The sequence below is a fragment of the Antechinus flavipes genome, chromosome 3 (assembly GCF_016432865.1).
Source record: "Antechinus flavipes isolate AdamAnt ecotype Samford, QLD, Australia chromosome 3, AdamAnt_v2, whole genome shotgun sequence".
Classification (NCBI taxonomy): Eukaryota; Metazoa; Chordata; class Mammalia; order Dasyuromorphia; family Dasyuridae; genus Antechinus; species Antechinus flavipes.
Genome location: NC_067400.1, coordinates 312,754,747 through 312,775,230, shown reverse-complemented (window position 1 = coordinate 312,775,230; position 20,484 = coordinate 312,754,747). Strand labels below are relative to the sequence as shown.

The 20,484-nt window shown below is 33.6% G+C and overlaps 1 long non-coding RNA gene across 1 annotated transcript in view; it reads right to left on the bottom strand.

Moving 5' to 3' along the window:
- Positions 1-15,403: 15,403 nt before the first annotated feature.
- LOC127554094 (uncharacterized) overlaps positions 15,404-20,484 on the bottom strand; it is a 29,753-nt gene continuing 24,672 nt past the window's right edge. The window contains exon 4 of the long non-coding RNA XR_007951896.1: positions 15,404-15,457. This is a non-coding gene — a long non-coding RNA (uncharacterized LOC127554094). The remainder of the gene's footprint in view (positions 15,458-20,484) is intronic.

Here is a 20,484-nt window from a genome sequence, read left to right as displayed (position 1 = left end):
ATCACAAGCCAGTTAAGTATACTTAATTATCTGATATGCCACATTGATATACTGTATCACTCAGTATAGCAATCCTTTGAAGAATTATCATGAAAAATGTGTGAATTTGGACAGAATGGTAACTTTTGTAGGATGATTGACAATTGTTTTCTCCTGTTCAGAGGGGACTGACAGTACTTGTAGCCTTTTGGCAGAAGGAAGGAAGGGAGGAAATAAGCATTTATTAAGTATCTAAGTGCTTAGTACTTAGTACCTAAGTACCTAAGTACCTATGTGCTAGGCACTGTGCTAAGCATGTAATTAAGTCCTTACAACAAGCCTAAAAGAAAAATAAGTTCCATTACCATCACAATTTTGCCCAGATTCTCATAACTAGTAAGTGTTTGAGGCTGGATTTGCACTGATATATATATATAAAATAAATTCAAGACAATGATTTAAAACCACAGATTTGAAGACCCTTCAATATTATCTAGTCCAATCACTTTTTTTCCTAATAGAAAAATGGAAGCACTGAGATTATAGCTTGCCTACTGTCATACAAATTAAAGGCTGAGTCAAAATTAGAAAATAGTTTCTGAAATCTCTGTCCAGTGTTCATTCCATGATACCATATTGTTACCACCATTCAGAGCCCCTCTAATTCTCTTTCATTTTTACTTATTTGTCTCTGTTGTCTGATATTATACTGTCTTCATAGTAGCTTTATTTTATCTATCTTGACCTTAAAAATATCCTAGTTTAGATTGCATTAGACTATCTGTAACACTAGGATATTATATTAATCATCCTTTAGTTATCTGCTCTCCCTGTACCTTTTTTAAATAACTCCAGATGCCTTTCCCCTCTTTGATGAGTTCTTTATAAATGGCACTTTCAGATCTGCTGCTAGTCATTCCTTGTACTTTCTCATTATTGCACCATCCCCTACCAGATGTTCTTACATTTCTTTTTGTTTCCTGAAAGTCACCTTGGACAATGTTGATGTCAGGGAGCCTGAGGTTTCAAGAATGTGTCAGAGTAACAGACCTTGGTTACTGTACTACATGCAATTTCTGCATTCTCATAAACTGTATCTATTCCTATCACTTCCTCCCCTAAGGGTGAGCCCTTTGGCAGCCAGATGTATTCTTTTATAGTTAGCTACCTCTGTGACCTTGACATGCCTTTATAGCTTTTATGGGGAGTGGAGAGTAGAATGTCAAATGAGAAGTGCACTAGGTCTGGCAGGAATCCTTTCCAAGAGTTCTCTGGAGGTGTCCTCTCCTTGTCACATGAGTTTTAAGTCAGGCACAGTTTCAGTCTGGTTAGTTGTGTTTTTGTTTCTGATTGCTATTCAGCCAGTAATGTGGCTATAGGCAGTGACAAGTATTCTCAGCAGCATCTTTGAATAAAACGAGACCCATTGGAGAATGTGAAAATTTAAAAAGGGAGCTATTCCCTCCAGCTCAGATACTTACTAGCTGTATAACCATAGGCAAGTCACTTATTCCTATTTGTCTCAATTTCCTCAACTGTAAAATGAACAGAAGGAAATGGTGAAACCCTCCAGTGTTTTTGACAAGAAAAACCCAAATGGGGTCATGAAGAGTTGAATATGATTAAAATGACTGAAAAAAAAAACTCCTTCCCACCTGCAAAGATATTGATAACTTTATTCCCTTGGCTATGACTTTTGCTAAAAGTAAGCAAGACCAGTGACATATGTTTGTTTACAAGCATCTAACTAAATGACAAGGTATTTGGCAATGATTGGAGCATAGATTTAGAACTGAAAGAGACCTTGGAGAGGATATCATACAATGTATACATTTAATAGATGAAGAAACCAAGGTTAGATTTTTTTCCCCAATTTTACAGGCCTCAGTCAAATACTATTTAATAATTGTCAACTTGGACTCATGGACTGCTAGACAGAAACACAATAGATATATAAGAAACAGTTCCTGATTAGAAGAGATGACATGGAAAATTTCACCATGTTTGCTTCTCAGGATAATCTTTATTTGGATCTTAAGTGTATGGGAAAAAATCAATAGAAAAAATGTAATGCAAAGTAATCATTAAATTTGAGTGATACTGAATCACTATAAAAGTACAGAAGAAGGGAAAGAGAAGTAAGGAGAGGATGAAAAAAATTGTCCTCTGAACTCAAATTAATTTATTCTTATTTAAGAAGTTGATTTTGTTAAAATCAGTCAGTTGCATGATACTAATCTTTCCTTGTGATGCTATTTACCCAGTATTTAATATAGTCTAGTGACAGAGATGAATGGTTAGTTTTATACATAGTACAGACTCCAAATCTTCCTCTGATTTCTGGAATTAAAATCTAGGGCTATTCCACTGGGGAAGCTCTTTTTTTAGGATGCACAACATTTCATTATGACTGATGTATTTGAAGGGATTAGCAGTTTGACAATTTTATCTGCTGTACACCATTGACTAGATTAAGGAGAAAAACCTAGAATTTTCTACACAAAAAAGTAGATTTTATTAGCTTACTTCATTTTCTCATGCTGTACCCTACCAAATGAACAATGCCATTCACCCTTGTATTTGACAAGTAATTTCTCTGATTTCACTCAGTCAATCTAAAGATTATATGGAGAATTCAGGAAATTAGAGACAGAGAACTTACAATGAAGCCAGCTTTAGTCTTTTGGACATTTCCATCAGGGTCCCAGGAAGAACCTCATCATTTTTCAAAATCAGTTGCTTCAACTTTGGTACTTACTTATCAGAAATACCCTCTGACCTCATGATCAGAGGGTGGAACAAATTGCTCTTCCCCCAAACTTCCATTCAAAGAAGTTCTCCAGACTCACTATCTCTTCTCTAACCTTCTTCTATGATCATTTGTATTTCTCCATGATGTCCCTGCTTTAAATAATTCCTCTCTAAACAACTTTTAAACGTTCTTCTTGTGTGCTTTATTTCCCCATTATATTGTAATTTTCTTGAGAGCAAGAAGTGCCTTTGTTTCCTTAACACCTAACCTAGTGCCTTGTACCTAGTAGACACCTGGACGATAGTCGTTCTGCTACTTATTCATGTTATTTTAAAAATAAATGAATATTTATTAAGTAAAGAGCTGACAGACAACAGTAGCTAAAAGAATACCTTTTAAACATAACCTTGAAAGTGTCAGTAGGCATCTTTCTTCCTAACTGATATGATAGTACTATTCTTTGTAAGAAATACTCCAATGATGCTTTGGCACTTGAGAGAATTCTCCAAATTATTCAAAGGAATATTCATCACCATCTTAGTTCATCTGTAGCATATCCCAGGAGAATACTGGTGGTCAGAAATCCAAGATGCTTGAAATTACCATGTGTAATATTGGAATACATTGTGCCATATTATTATTATTTTATTAAAGCTTTTTATTTAAAAAAATATGCATGGATAATTCTTCAACATTAACCCTAGCAAACCCTTGTGCTTCAATTCCCCATTTACCCAACAAACTCCCCTAGATGGTCAGTAATACAAGTTAAACATGATAGAAATATATGTTAAATCCAATATATGCATACATATTTATACAATTATCGTGCTGCACAAGAAAACTCAAATCAAACCAGTAAAAATAAGAGAAGCAAAATAAAATGTAACCAAACAACAAAAAGAATGAAAATACTATATTGTGAACCATACTCAGTTATCACAGTTCTCTCTCTGGGTGTAGATGACTCTCTTCATTACTAAACAATTGGAACTGGTTTGAATCATCTCATTGTTGAACTGAGCCATGTCCATCAGAATTGATCATTGTATAATATTGTTGTTGCCATGTACAATGATCTCCTGGTTTGGCTCCTTTCACTTAGCATCAATTAATGTAAATCTCCCCAGGCCTCTCTGAAATCATTCTGTTGATCATTTCTTATAGAACAACAATATTCCATAACATTCACATACCATAATTTATTCAGCCATTCTCCAACTGATTGTCATCCACTCAGTTTCCTCTTTCTTGCCACTACCAAAAGAGCTGCTACAAATATTTTTGCATATATGAGTCCTTTTCCCTCCTTTAAGCTCTCTTTGGGATTATAAGCCTAGTAGAAATACTGCTAGATCAAAGAGTATATATAGATTGATACCTCTTTGGGCATAGTTCAAAATCGTTCTCCAGAATAGTTGGATTCATTCACAGTTCTACCAATAATGTATTATTGTCCCAGTTTTCCCACATCCCCTCCAACATTCATCAATATCTTTTCCTTTCATATTAGCCAGTTTGAGAGCTGTGTAGTGGTATCTCAGAGTTGTCTTAATTTGCATTTCTCTGATCAATAGTGATTTAGAGCACCTTTTCATATGACTAAAAATAGTTTTGATTTCTTCATCTGAAAATTGTCTGTTCATATTGTTTGAACATTTATCAGTTGGAGAATGCTTGAATTCTTATACATTTGAGTAAATTCTCTATATAATTTAGAAATGAGACCTTTGTCAGAACCCTTAAATGCAAAAATGTTTTCCCAGTTTGTTGCTTCCCTACTAATCTTGTCTGCATTAATTTTATTTGTACAGATAATTTTAACTTAATATAATCAAAATTATCTATTTTGTGATCAATAATGATCTCTAATTCTTTTTTGGTCCCAAATCTCTTCATCCTCCACAGATCTGAAAGGTAGACTATCCTATGTTCTAATTTGCTTATAGTATCACTCTTTATGTCTAGATCTTTTACTTATTTTGACCTTATCTTGATATACAGTGTTAGGTGTGAGTCAATGCCTAGTCTCAACATACTAGTTTCTAATTTCCCCAGAAGTTTTTGTCAAATAGTGAGTTCTTATTCTCAAAACTGGGGTGTTTGGGTTAGTCAAATACGAGATTATTATAGTCATTGGCTATTTTGTCCTGTGAACCCAAACTATTCCATTCCACTCTCTTTTTTAGCTAGTACTAAATGGTTTTGATGACTGCTACTTTATAATATAATTTTAGATTTGGTATAGCTAGACTACTTTCATTTGCATTTTTTCATTTTCACTTGAAATTCTTGGCGTTTTATTCTTCAAGATGAACTTTAGTATTTTTTTTCTAGATCTGTAAAATAATTTCTTGGGAGTTTGATTAGTATGGCACTAATTAAGTAGATTAATTTATGTAGTATTGTAATTTTTATTATATTCAATTAACCTACCCAAGAGCACTTGATATTTTTCCAATTGTTTAGATCTGACTTGATTTGTGTAGGAAGTGTTTTGTGGTTATGTTCATGTAGTTCCTGACTTTGTCTCGGCAAGTAGATATGCAAAGATTTTATATTAACAAAAGTTATTTTAAATGGAATTTCTCTTTGTAACTCTTTCTCTTGGATTTTGTTGGTAATATATAAAAATGCTGATAATTTCTGTAGATTTATTTTATATACCACAACTTTGCTAAAGATGTCAATTGTTTCTAGTAGTTTTTTAGTTTTTTTTTTCTCTAAGATTCTCTAAGAATATCATCATATCTTCTGCAATGAATGATAATTTGGTTTCCTCATTGCCTATTCTAATTCCTTTAATCTAGTTTTCTTCTCTTATTGCCAAAACTAACATTTCTAATACAATATTGAATAGTAATGGTGATAATAGGCAATCTTCTTTTACCCCTGATCTTATTGGGAATGGTTCCAGTTTGTACCCATTACATATGATGCTTGCTGATGATTTTAAATAGATGCTAATGATCAGTTTAAGGAAAAGTCCATATATTCCTATACTCTCTAGTGTTTTTAATAGGAATAGGTGTTGGATTTTAGCAAGTGCTTTTTCTGCAATTATTGAGATAATCATATGGTTTTTGTTAATGTGCTTATTGGTATAGTCATTTATGCTAATAGTTTTCTCAATATTGAACAAGCCTAGCATTCCTGGTATAAATACTAATTGGTCATAGTGTATTATTAGGATGACTTTCTGTAATCACTTTGCTAATATTTTATTTAGGATTTTTGCTTCAATATTCATGAGGAAAATTGGTCAGTAATTTTCTTCCTCTGTTTTCATCCTACCTGGTTTAAGTATCAGCACCATATCTGGGTCTTAAAGGAATTTGGTAAGAGTCCTTCTTTCCCTATTTTTTTTCAAAATAGTTTGCATAGTATTGGAGTTAATTGTTCATTAAGTATTTGGTAGGATTCACATGTAAATCCATCTGACCCTGGAGAATTTTTCTTAGGGAATTAATTAATAGCTTGTTCTATTTATTTTTCTAAAATAGGACTGATAAAATAGTTTATTTCCTCTACTATTAGTCTGGGCTACCTATATTTTTGTAGGTATTCCTCCATTTTACTTAGATTATGAAATTTATAGATATATATAGTTGGGCAAAATAACTCCAGTTTATTGCTCTAATTTCCTCTTCTTTGGTGAAAAGTTCTCTCTTTTCAATTTTGAAACTAACAATTTAATTTTCATCTCTCCTTTTTCTAATCAAATTAACTAAAAGTATATCTATTTTGTTATTTTTTTCATAAAATCAAATCTTAGTTTTGTTTATTAATTCAATAATTTTCTTATTTTCAATTTTATTAATCTCCCCTTTTATTTTTTAGAATTTCAAGTTTAGTATTTGATTGGGGAGTTTTAATTTGTTCTTTTTCTAGCTTTTTTAGTTGCAAGCCCAGTTTGAGCCCAGTTCATTGATTTTCTCTTTCTCTATTTTATGCAAGTAAGCATCTAGAGATATAAAATTTCCCCTTATTATCAATTTGGCTGCATTTCACAAATTTTGGCATATTGTCTAATTTTAGTCATTCTCTTGGATTAAATTATTGATTGTGTCTATGATTTACTGTTTCACTCATTAATTCTTTAGGATGAAATTATTAGTTTCCAATTACTTTTTGATCTATTTTCCCCTGGCCTTTTATTGAATGTAATTCAATAAATGATTGATCTGAAATCTGTGATCTGAAAAAAATGCATTTACTATTTCTGCCTTTCTGCATCTGATTTTGGCATCTTTATGTCCTAATATATGGTAAATTTTTGTATAGTTCCATGAACTGCCAAGAAGGAAGTGTTCTCCTTCCTGTCTCAATTCATTTTTTCCCAAAGATCTATATATCTAACTTTTCCAATATTCTATTTACCTCTTTAACTTCTTTCTTATTTATTTTGTAGTTTGATTTATCTTGTTCTGAGAGAGTAAGGTTGAAATCCCCCACTGTATAGTTTTGCTGTCTTTCTTCTTGTAACTCTTTTAACATCTCCTTTAGGAATTTAGATGTATACCACTTGGTGCATATATTATGTTTCGTATTGATATTCATTATCTATGGTGCCCGTTAGCAAGATACTGTTTCCTTCCTTATCTTTTTTAATTAGATCTTTTTTTTTTCTTTTCTTTGATGTGAAATCAGGATCACTACCCCTGTTCTTTTTTTTTTTTTTATTTCATGTGAAGCAGAATAGATTCTGCTCCAGACTTTTTACCTTTACTCTGTATGTATCACTCTGCTTTAAATGTGTTTCTTGAAACAATATTATTTTAGCATTCTGGCTTTTAATCTAGTCTTCTCTCTACATCCATTTTATGAGAAAGTTCATCCCATTCACATTCACAGTTAAAATGACTAATTCTGTATTTCCCAGCATCTTATTTACTCCAAATTATGCTTTTGTCTTTCCTTTCCCCTTTTCCCTCCTCACCAGTATTTTGCTTCCACTATTTCCCTCAAACAGCCCTCCCCCTTTAGCATCCCTTCCCCTTTCTTATACCTTCTATTTTCCCTTCTATTATTGTTCCCCTTTCCGTTCCCCTTTCCCCTCTGACTTCCTTATAAAGTGAGACAAGTTTCTCTGTGAAACCAAATATATCTTTGAGCCAAATCTGATGTGAGGAAAATTCACACAATATTAATCCTCTCCCTTCTTTCCTTCAATTATAATAGGTCTTCTTTGCTTCTTTATAAGATATAATTCCCTCTTACCTCCATTTTCTTCTTTTTCCAGTTCAATCCCTTTCTACCTTATTTCTTTTTTATATTATCACAGTAAAATCCAATTATACCTGCACTCTCTTTGAATGATCATAACAGATATATAGTTCTCAAGAGTTCTTTCCTTTTTACCTTTTTATGCTTCTCTTGAGATCTGTGTTTGGAGATTTTTTTTTTTATTCAGCTCTTGTATTTTCATCAGAAATAAATGAAATTCGCCTGTATCGTTGAATATCCATCTTCTTCCCTGAAAGATAATGCTCAATTTAGCTAGATAATTGATTCTTGGCTGAATTCCATGTTCCTTTTCCTTTCAAAATATTAGATTCCAGGCACTTTGATCCTTTAATGTGGAAGCTGCTGGGTCCTTTGTAATCCTGATTGTGACTCCTCGGTATTTGAATTGTTTCCTTCTGGCTGCTTGCAATATTTTTTTCTTGGTCTGATAGTTCTGAAATTTAGCTACAATATTCTTCACAGGTGTCATTTTGGGGTCTCTTTTAGAAGGTAATTGGTGAATTCTTTCAATGCCTATTTTACCTTCTGATTATAAGACATCAGGGGAGTTTTCTTTGATGATTTCCTGAAAGATTATGTGTAGGATCTTTTTTTTTTTTGTCATGGTTTTCAGGAAGTTAAATAATCCTTAGATTGTCTTTCTTAGATCTATTTTCCAGGTCACTTGTTTTTCCAAAGAGCTATTTTACATTTTCTTCTATTTTTTCTTTTTTCTTTTTTTGATTTTTCTCAACTGATTCTTGATGTCTTATTGAATCATTGATTTCCATTTGTTCAGTTCTGATTTTTAGTGATTTTCTTTATTTACCTTTTCTAAGTCTTTTTGTATTTAGCCAATTGAATTTTTAAATGATTTGTTTTGTTCTGGGATTTTTCCCCCATTTCACAAATTCTGTTTTTCATGGAGTTATTTTCTTTTTCCATTTTGTGAAATATATTTTATAAAGAGTTATATGCTTTTTCCATTTCACTAAATGTATCTTTTAAGTTTTCTTCAGATTATGTCTATATTTCCTTTCCCAAATCCTCTTGCAAAGTTCTCATTTACTTTCCCTATTTTTTTCTAGCTCTCTTTTAAGATCCTTTATGATTTCTGCCAAGAGAGTGTTTTGAGATGCTGACCAATTTATATCATCTTTTGGGCTTCATCTGGAGATGATCTGCTTTTAGTGACCTCAGGTTTTGAAATCTGTTCTCTTCCTCCATAAAAACTACCTATAGTCAGAGTTCTTTTTGCTCATTTTTTTTTTAAATTGAGGTCTTATTTTAGGGCAAAGGGGAGATTGTCCACTCTTCCTCTACAGTTTTTTCTGGGTCAGTGCTAAGTCATGTGCTGGTGGGCATGGCCAGCTTCTGTGAAATTTTGGTGTTTAGGGATGCAATATATATGTTTTATATTTGTGCTGGTTGTTTTATAACTAGTCTGCTGACCTATTGGCTTGCAACCAAGACTGAGTAGACCACCCTGCTCTAGATTCCTCCCAGTAGATTCTCCTATGCACAGTCCACATTGCACTGGGACTGGGTACTATCTGCACTTGCCTCACCTGCATTTGGGCCACCTCCCTCTGTGCTCAATTGAAACAGACCTTTTCTGGAGATCTTCAAAATTATCTTCTGCTGGAAATTTGTTACACTCCCAATATTTGTGGGTTCTGTTATTCCAAAATCAATTTGGTGGCTGGATTTGCTGTTAGTTTGAGGGTCATGGGGAGAGTTCAGAAAAAGATGTGTCCTCTTTCTGCCATCTTGGCTCTGCCCACCTTGCACCATATTTTTTGACATCTGAAGCAGCCACAATTAAAAGAATTGATAAAAACTAAAACAATAACAACAAGAAATTGATACTATTATGTTTATAGAACCCAGGAGGAAGTACTAAAAACGGTTATATTCATGAATACATTTCCACCCTTTAAACTGATATGTTTTGTTTGCATACCATAATGGCATTACCTCCATTTTACTATAATTTTCTTTTGGTCAAGCCATTCTTTCTGGCTATCATTTCCCTTTTTTTCAGGCTACCCTTCAGTTTGTTTTGCAACTCTCTAATGCAATAATATGATATTATGTATTATAACTATATGTCTTTTTGACAGATTTCTCAAGTAGACTCCATAAGGCCAGAGAAAGAGACCCATCTAAACTTTGTATTTTCCCCTGGGCCAGTCTTTGATTCATTTTATTTTTGAGTTTTTGCCCCTGTTGTTGCATTAAGGCTATTTTGGCTTCAAAGAAATTTAACTTTGCTTTATATTGCTATGCCCAATTTTTTTTTTTTACATCAAACATATCTGTCTGGAGACTGATTGAAGGAAATAGATGTGTTTATTTTTGAGACTTTTGATTGTCTAGATTTAAGAAAGCAATGTAGGAAATGTTAATAATGTGGATTAAACTTGAAAGTCTGTTTACTAGCATAGCATTGATTAGAAAAAGTGGAATGAACTGCTTTAAGACACAGTAGATTCTTGTTAAATTTATTATAAAGATCTCCTATTCGGGTGGGGGCAACTTGATAATGCCATGGATAGAACACCAGTTCTGGAGTCAGAAAAACCCATCTTCATGAATTGAAATCTGGCTTCAGACCCTTATTAACTATATGATGCTTGGCAAGTCCCTTAACCTCTTTGCCTCAGTTTCCTTATCCATAAAATGAGATGGAGAAATATCTCTGCTAAGAAAACCCCAAAAGCAAATCATTTAAATTCTGTGGGCCTCAGTTTCCTCATCTAAGCATAGATTCTTGTACTAAATGACTTCTAAAGTTCCTAAAGTCCCCTCATATCTGGATTTATGGGGGTCAATTCCATATCTTACCTCGTCTTCTGTGCCTTGATTCACCATGAGTCAATCTATCTTGTTTTTGGCCTTTTGGTCCTGGCTTCTTGATAGTAGGGCATAGTAGGGCATATATCTGGATTTTGTTGACAGAGATACAATTTATTCTGAGTACTTCCCTAAGAAGGATGATATTAGCTATGAATTTCAGAGAATCTATTAGAAATTCAGTCTTGAATTTTGAAGGGAGTTGGGGGTCAGAGATTTATAATTGTGTCATTACTGGAGAAAGCAGCCAATTTGGTCAAAGGTTAGTCCTGTCTAACTCTGGAATACCTTTAATTACTAAAGGCCTGATTTGTCAAGATTATCAGAAGGGACATACATTCATTAATTAGGAAATTGGAATAATGACCTTGAAGTCTCCATCAAATCTGAGATTGCATCGATTCTATTTGACTTTGGAAGTATGGTGTGATGTGGTGGTGGTGGTAATGGTGGGAGGTGTGTATGTGTGTGTGTGTGTGTGTGTGTGTGTGTACTATGATCAATAACGATTTCATTGATCTTGGCCATATTTCTCAAAATATCCTTTTGTGGCCTTCAATTATAACATTATTGGATCTCTTTGATGGAAAATGAAGAAGGCCTGCTCAGTACTTTATAGTCTGTGGGAAGCTCAAAGTCATTTGGCTCTGCACTTTTTATCATGAAGCCTCTTCTTTACTAGGTACTTTCCTATTCCACTGATCTTGCCCTCCAAAGCATACTTTGAGAGAACTAGAACTTGGGAACTTACAACCTCCATTCACCTGACTTCGGAATGTGTGTCTCTAGTCTCCCACTTTTCTCCTTTTACACCTTTTATTGGGAGAACAATTATCATCAATAGTACATTTGCCTCTGAAAGGATTTGTCAATTTGCTATCCTATCTTTCCTGTCCCAATTCCATTTAGAACTTTATTATTTCACAGCGTATAACTCTCTTCCATAACCACTACAATTCTATAAATGCTGTTATACCAATTACAATGTAAGCTTCTTGGGGAGTTGGATTGTCTTACTTTTGTATTTATATACTCAGAGATAAGTACATAATAAGCACTTAATAGCTGCTTTTCATTTATTTCCACTATACTTGATAATATGGCTTGCGCATAGTAGGTTTCTGGCAAATGTTTAGAAAAAGAATAAATGCAGCAAGTACAACTCACCATTTCTCTCAACAATTTTCTATCTACTTGAAAGTAAGAAAATGGAATTTCTATTTTAAGCTCTGTTTTTTTTTTTTAAACTCAATTATTTCAGATTGACCTTTCCCCCAAATCTGGGCAAATTATCAAGGTTTTTACTATATTCAAACATCTTAAAGCCAACAGTTTCAATGGAGCTAAGCAATTGCAAAAGTAAAAACCCCCACAGCAAAATGGAGAAAGTTCTGAGATAAAAGATAAGGTAAAAGGAAAAAGATGGAGTTACAATACAGGTATATGGAAAGATAGCTAGAATTAGAGGGAGAAGAGTTAAGGGGAATAAAGTAAGATGGAGGTATATAAAAAAAGGAGAGTGGAAGGAGAAATTCTATGACAAAAAAAAATGTTAGTTGTAAAAGGGAGACATACGGGGCAGTTAAGCATGATATTAGGGTTTTAGCCTATACCAAAAAAGGGAAATTGAAAAATAATAACAACAATAATAATTGTATATACACACACATACACATATATGTGAAAATACATAGAAATACACACATCCATACATATAAATACAAATACACATACAACATACTGAATGTATAAGGACACATCCAGTTCAAATCCAGCTTCAGACATGTAATAGCTGTAGGTCCCTGGACAAGTCACTTAATTTCAGTTTGCCTCAGTAACTTTCTCTGTAAAATAGGGAATATAGCACCTATTTTCCAGGATTATTGTGAGGAACAAATGATATAAATAATTGTAAAGTTCTTATCATAATATCTGATACACAGTAAGCACTATATAAATGTTAGTTTATAAAACAATACACATACATATACATATAAATGCATGTATATATGCATAAATATATATACACATAAATATATTTTTATATATACATACATATTCATAAATATATACATAATTTTCTTCAGATATTAGGGAAGAGAAAAGGTGAAAATGAAGAAAAAGGGAATTCCAAGATTTTACCTAGAACTAGCAGACCTTCACTTTGTCTTAGCATAACTCCCTGTTCAGAGCAGGAGGATAATGAATGCTTGTTGACCCATTGACTGTTGACTGTTAAGTTGATATTAACAAACAGTTATTGGATAGGATTGGGTTTTGAGAGTGAGAAGGAGAGACACAGCCAATAAAGATGATGGAAGAAGAAATAAAATGGTAAAATGTAAAAAAGAAAGAAATAGAATAAGACAGGAGGAAAAAAGTTCAATAAAATGTGAAGGGTTGGGAAAGACTAAAAGAAAGATCGCAAGGCATAGGGAACCTTAGGCAAAAAGACAATAAATTAACATGTTTGTTTGAATATAGGGACTCCTCGCAAAGCTGAGAGCTCACATCTGCCTTTGATCAGCCTCATGGCAAGCCAGCATCAGATCAGAAAGCAAATGAGATGATAAAGTGGATGAAACCACAGCAAGTTTCAGCTGGCACAAAAATATCCAGGAGGGACAGAGGCTGCCAAGTCAAGAAAAGGCTGCCTAGCTTTTAGTCCCATGTATAGATAGCTCTGTTGCTTGGCATTGTTCAGCCTGAACAATGTCTTCCACTGGTAAGACAGAGAGCTAACAACATAAGGGGGTGGATGTCATGAGGATTCCGGCTCCCTTGAAGTCTGCAATTCCCTAAGGTGATAGCCCAGAAGCTAATGATGGTGCATTTGCTTAACTGCAGGGTCTTTCTGATTAGATGGTTCTTTACTGTGAAACAGAATAGGACAAGAGAAGTAATCGTTACTTCAAGGAGGGTTTTCTTTTTTCCTTCTCTATATGCTTCTCCCTACCTTGTAAGATGCTTCAATTGTTGCTGAATTGCCAGAAAGGTTGACTAATATGTAAATATAACCTCCTTCTACCTCAAGCCATCTATATGAATTTCTAGGTTGATTGAAAGGAAAATGCTACAATGCCAGAGAGACAGCATGTGATATGTTTTAACCAGCATCACCCACAGGTTTGTGGCAGGGTGGAGGGAGAGGGAAGTGGAGCACAAACTCCAGAATACCTACATAGTGGCAAGTAGGATGTCCTAAGGACTCCCAAATTTTAATAAATGACTTATTATTATTACATGTTCAATGATTTAAAAAAAAACATGGAAAGACTCGAAATAATGAAGGGTAAAGAGAACCTTGTATACAGTAACAGTAATATTGTTTTAGAGGACTTTGAGTGAATGTCATTTTGTCTTATATTAATACTCAAATTAACTTGAGAAATGTGAAGAAAGATACCATCTGCATCCAGAGAAAGAACCAATAAATAGAAGTATGTATGTAATAATTTTTCCCACACAAATGCATACACATATATTATATATACTTTTTTGTGTCTAATTGTAGTAGCCATTTGTAGAGTTAGGAGAGGGAAGGAAAAAATGAAAAACATACATGATAATTTTGTTTTATATTTGAAAAAAATGGCAAGTTGAATGGTAGATTTGCAGTTTCATATACAATCAATCTTTTTTTATTGTACTGTATTATATAGAAATGCTTCTTTATTCCATAAATTAGAAAAAAATGACTGTTACCTTGCTCTTCCCATATATCATCTCCATAAATCTGTCCTATTGACTTCACCATTTATCTCAGATGTGAATATCACCCTTGGACCTGCCTCAGTTGTTTGATCTGATCATGCATACAGATAATACTTTGGGAAATAAAGTCACATTGTGGCTTTCAGTAGCATTTTCCCAAAGCCCTCTGTTAAGAAGATGCTATTCTGATTTTAAAAGACAGAAGTGATACAATTAGGGAAGGTGGAGAGAGGAACATGAAATATCAAGAAATAGGATAATAAGCCAATGCAAGCTCTAACTGCAGTTGATATAAGGGAGCAATCAGATTTACAGGAAAAGCTTGATTTTTTAGAAACACATCACTGAAAGATTGATGCAGAGCTGCACCTAGTGAACAGGAATACACAGACCTTTTCCCCAGGGAATCCACATATACAGAATCATGCTTCCTCCCCCAAAGGGTTTCCTGCTTTCTTGGTGATAGCTATCACCTTATCTTGCTTCTACTAGTCTTTGGCATGTAGTATAGTTGTCCCTGGAGTGCCAGTCCTGTGGTGCCTTTGTCACAGTACTTCTGTAACCTCTACAGAAAGGTTAGACCCTCTAGAGGATGAGCTCTTCTTTATCCTGATGCAATTGCAACTGAAATAATCATCACCTTTTAAAAAAATCTTTGAAAGGTTTATTTTTTGGTAAACAATTCTTTCAGATTCTATTTTGAAGCAAGTTGGTCACAGGTTGATTTTGTGAGCTGCAAGGCAGAGGATTCAGGGCTGGAGCTTGATGAAATACAAAAAGCATAAATTTATATTGTTAGACAGAAACTTGATTTATAGCAATTTGTTATTAGAGAATTTATAAATCAGGGAACTGATTTAATACAGATTAACTTACAAGGAATTTTGCAGAATTTTCAGGTTCCCTCAGCTCAGGTCAATCTGTTCATTTCTAAAAGCCAGATGTTTCCACAGAGAGTTAGAAAACATGGTTTAAGCATTCAGACATCTGCATATTAACTTACTCTGGATGACTGGAGTGAGGGTGGGGGTGGGGAAGGGAAGAAGATAGAATCTGAGTGTTTTCATACTTGTGCATGTCTTGTTCACCTATTCCATTTTTATGGTTTACCTTTTGTGTGTGGGTATCTTAGAACCCTCTGGTAATCTGATAAAGCATATGGATTCCTTCTCAGAATATTTAAAATTATACTTGAAAGGTGCTAAATTTTAATTAGGGGTTAATGAGAGTAAAGATTAATATTCCCCCCACCCAAATTCATGGATTGCATTTAAAACATTTGTGCAGCTCACTTTTAGGTTTCCTGCTGTGTGTCTTTAAGTTTATCATGTCAAACATAAAAATCACAATTAGCATATATAACTTCCTTATGTTAATATTATTTTCCTTCTTTTGTCTATTTACCAACATTTATTTTCCTATGTATTTGTTATTTTGAAATACTTGATATATTACCAAATGGGATTTTAAAATATTTGGTAATTCATATTTATTTCTGAAGATGGGTGCATTTCAATTCATAATAAAGTAGGATTCCTTCTGTACCTCCCTTTACAATTATAAAAATAATATAATGATAACAATGATAACTCACATTTGTATGTTTGATTAAGGTTAATGAAGGGCTATTCTCATCACATAGTAATTGCTAAATAAATGATTGATTTCATAAGTGCATATCTGGTTCAGAATATAGCTTTATTTCCAAAAGAAAAATGACTTGGTGTTAAGCTTTTACCAAAGAAAAAATTAGTCCTTTTTAAATCTTCTGCAGCATAGCAGATTTTGAGCCTAGATGATCTGCTCTCCTTTGGAAAGTTTTTTTCTTTTTTTTTTTAAACTACTGTAAATTCTTTCAGACTCATAATAGAATGTAGGCTTTGAAGCCTTTGACCAACAGTATCATCACCTCATTTTACTATCCTATGTCAGAGCTCAGTGGGAAAAGATGGTGAAATGAAAGAGGAGTAAGTCCTTAAATCAATGATGCATTTAGAACATTCACATAAAGCCCCCAAAAGGAGTCTCCATCTATCTATATGCCCCCTTCATGGCCACCTGCCTTACTTAGCTTCATGTTTGGCCCCTCTGTGCTTTTCATCCACAGCCTCTTCACTCCTTCCATCCTGACTCTTATCTACTGTGATTCTGAGTCCCACTTCTGCCCTTTTTTGGTTATTTGGATCGAGGCAACTAGATTCTTTATCCTTTCATCCTGACCCAGTTAACCTTCCTAAATCTGCTTAGAAAGAAGGACTTCACATCCTTCACCTATACAATCTTTTCTCATTATTCAACTCCTTATAACTCTGCTCTTTCTTATTTGTTCTTGTCTCTATGACTGCAGGAGACATGACCCTTGACTGAAATGTCCTTCCCTTAGCTAATAAGAACTCACTGTACTTGTCAGTAATCTTAAATCATCTCCCAGGGAAGTGTTCCCTAATTACTCTACCACTTACAAACTCTGAGTCCCCAAACAATTTATATGACTTGCCCAAAGTCACAAAAGATGGTATCAGTCAGCATTCAAACTCAGGACATCTGACTCCAAATCCATGCTCCTCCTACATCCTACATACATGACATTTACATGACTAATGTTTGCAGAACAGTTTATGTACATTTATTTGATCTTCACCATATATTATTATGCCAATTTTAGAGGTGAGAAAAATGAGGGTCAGTTAAGTGACTTGCCCAATTTTACAAAAAGTAAATATTAAAAAGCAATATTAAAATCCATTTCTCTTTGGAATCCAACTTATGTAGTCTTTCCAATACACCATGCAACTTCTAAAGTCAACTTTCTAGTTCAGAGAGTTTTAACCTGGAGTCCATGAACTTGTTTTTTAAATATTTTGATAATTGAATTTCTGTATAGTTTCCTTGATAATCATATGCACATTATGCATTTAAATGCTTTATTTTGAGGTCCACAGCAGATTGCAGGCCCAGGGATCTATCTTTTGCTCCACCCAACTGCCTTACCCAGCTTATTTGAGTCTAATTTTACTTTTGATTGGTCTATTGAATAAATTTATTCTCTACTTCACTTTTGGACTATTCTCTCTTTTCTTTCTTTAGTTTCTTCCTCTTTACATCCTCAAAATATAATAAATATCTCCCTAGGGCCTTTCCTGAGTCCTTTCCTCTTTTCTCAACATATATGTTTTCCTTTCATCATCATATTTACTCTTATAGCTTCAACTATAGTCTCTAATCTATGATTCCTGCATTGATATTTTTATCCCTGATATTTTCCTTTAACTCCATCCTTAATTTTTTTTTCATTTTTTTGTGAAATTTTTTTCAATAGTATTTTGTTTTTCCAAAGACATGTGAAGATAGTTTTCAATATTCATTTCTGTACAACTTTGTGTTCCTTATTTTTCTTCCTTCCTCCTTTACATATCCCTTCCCCAACATAATAAGCAATCTGATATAGGTTAATATGTATAATTCTTCTAAGTGTATTTCCATATTTGTCATGTTATGTAAGAAAAATCAGATCAAAAGGGGGAAAAAAAACATGAGAACGAAAAAAAAACAAACAAGCAAACAACATCATCAACAAGAAGTTGAAAATACTATGCTTCAATTCACTTTCAGTCTCCATAGTTCTCTCTCTGGATGGTGTTAGTTCTTTCCATTACAAGTCTATTGGAATTGCCTTGAATCACCACTTTTTTGACAACAGTTAAGTACATCACAGCTGATCATCACAATACCTTTATGTTCTTGTGAATATGCTCTCTAGGTTGTACTCACTTCCCTCAGCTTCAATACATGTAAATCTCTCCAGACCCCTCTGAAATCAGCCTGCTCATCATTTCTTTTTCATATTTGAACTCAGGTCCTCCTTCAGGGCTGGTGCTCTATTGACTGAGCCACCTAGCTGCCCCTCATCATTTCTTATAGAATAATGATATTCCATTACATTCATATACCATAACTTATTCAGCCAATCCCCAGCTGACTGGCATCCACTCAATTTCTAGTTCCTACAAAATGCATCTCTACTTTTCTCTATATCTATGGGATATTATTATTGGCATTTCAAATTCAACATGAACAAAAGAGAATTCATCATCTTTCCCCCTTAACTTCAACTTTCTCTTAATTTCTTGTTTGTGTATTCTTAATGGTATTAAGATGAATAAAATTTCCAACAGACATAGTTTCTGGGTAATTAATAATCAATTTATTTATTAGGCTATTAGATAACCAATAAATTGATTTTAATGATTCTCTTGGAGACTAAAGATATCACAAGGAGGCTGCTTGAATATTTAAATATTTTGGAAAAAGTGTTTTTCCTGACAGTAAAAAATCAATTTTGATTGGTTAACAATTAGTAAGAAAATGAATTTTATAATGAGAGGTGAGCTTATTTTAGTGAGGGGCTGGGTATGTGACTTTGATCATATTGGTGCTCTTAGATCATTCAGACTCCAGCAATCCATGAAAAATCCATATAACAAATTCTATTTGAATAATAGTGGGGTCATGATAAGAATTCTACCTACCTTTATAAGATGGTGAATCCTTTGGACAAGATTAGGATTGTCCTTGTGAGACCAGGCTTTGAATATTCAAATCAAAAAGAGGATTTTTGCATTCCATATGAAAAACTTCTAAGAAAATAATCATTTTTTTCTCAGAATTAATATATATCTATGTATATGTGTGTATGTATATCATCTATTTCTATCATATATGTATCTATCAACCTATCTACCTATCAATCTATTTATCTAGGTTTGAAATTTTGGATTCCTCTGATTCTTCTTCACTTCCTATATTCAATCCATTGCCAAGTCCTAACAATTTTGTTTACACAGTATCTTTCACATATATTTTCTTACATTTATTCCTGTTTCTTTCCTGAGCTATTGTAATTCGTTTAGATACAAGTGATATTACTAGGTGCATACTTTGTGATTGACCTTGCCCTCCCCACTTCCTTCCCTTTTTAATACCACATGCCACTCATGCTTGTTTCTTTCTATTGTTATTTTTTCCCCTTTATTTGTAACCTAGAAAATAGCAGGCTATTACTTCAATAATCAACCACAGAATGTAGAATATAATTTTTCTGTTAGGAGGTGCTGTCTTCAAACTACCAAAAATGTATTTTTTAAAATCCAAATCATTCTTTGGTAACGAGTTGGTTCTTTTTCCTAAAAGATATAGCATCTCCCTCACTCACTGAAGGGTGCTTAGTTTACAATCTTAGACTTTGGCTCCTATTATGATCCTGAGCTTAAAAGACACTTAATGAATGCCTGGGTTTGATTCAGATATTTTACAGGTATATAAAAACAAGAAAATGGAATATTGCTCTGAAACATGAGAATGTAAAAATCTTGACTTGGCTTTTAGTTCCTACCTTTCATTTAAGCAATATTTTTTTCTTAATCAACTAATTTATGAATCACAAGGTTTATACAAGTAACTGTATAGCATTTTGAAAAAAAGTCATCTGGCAAGAAATGGTTGTAGAACAAAACTCTAAAGTATGTGTTTTACTCAATTGTCTGCTTTCCCCATTCCCTAACCTTCCTTTTGGCCAGTATATGGAGGAAAGAGTACAGAAAGGGATAGCCTGTTTGAAACTTACTCAAGTAGGAGAAAAAAGGATAGGCATTGGAGGTTAGAATTAGCCTCCTGACACAATTTCACTCACAATTTAATTTTGTAATTGGTTTGATCTGTTGCCTGGTTCCATCACATTGGTCTTACACTGTGCCCTAGTCACAATAATATTGTGGTTTCACTTTTCCCACAAATTTCTAATCTTTCCATGCTAGAAGATATCTCTAGGCAAAGTATTCTTCTCACTTTGGTAGATTCCTCTGTCTCAGTAATTGTATTATAAGCAATTATCTCAGTACCCAGAATATAGCAGTACTTTATACATTATTGACTTGACTATCCACAGCTTTTCACAACTT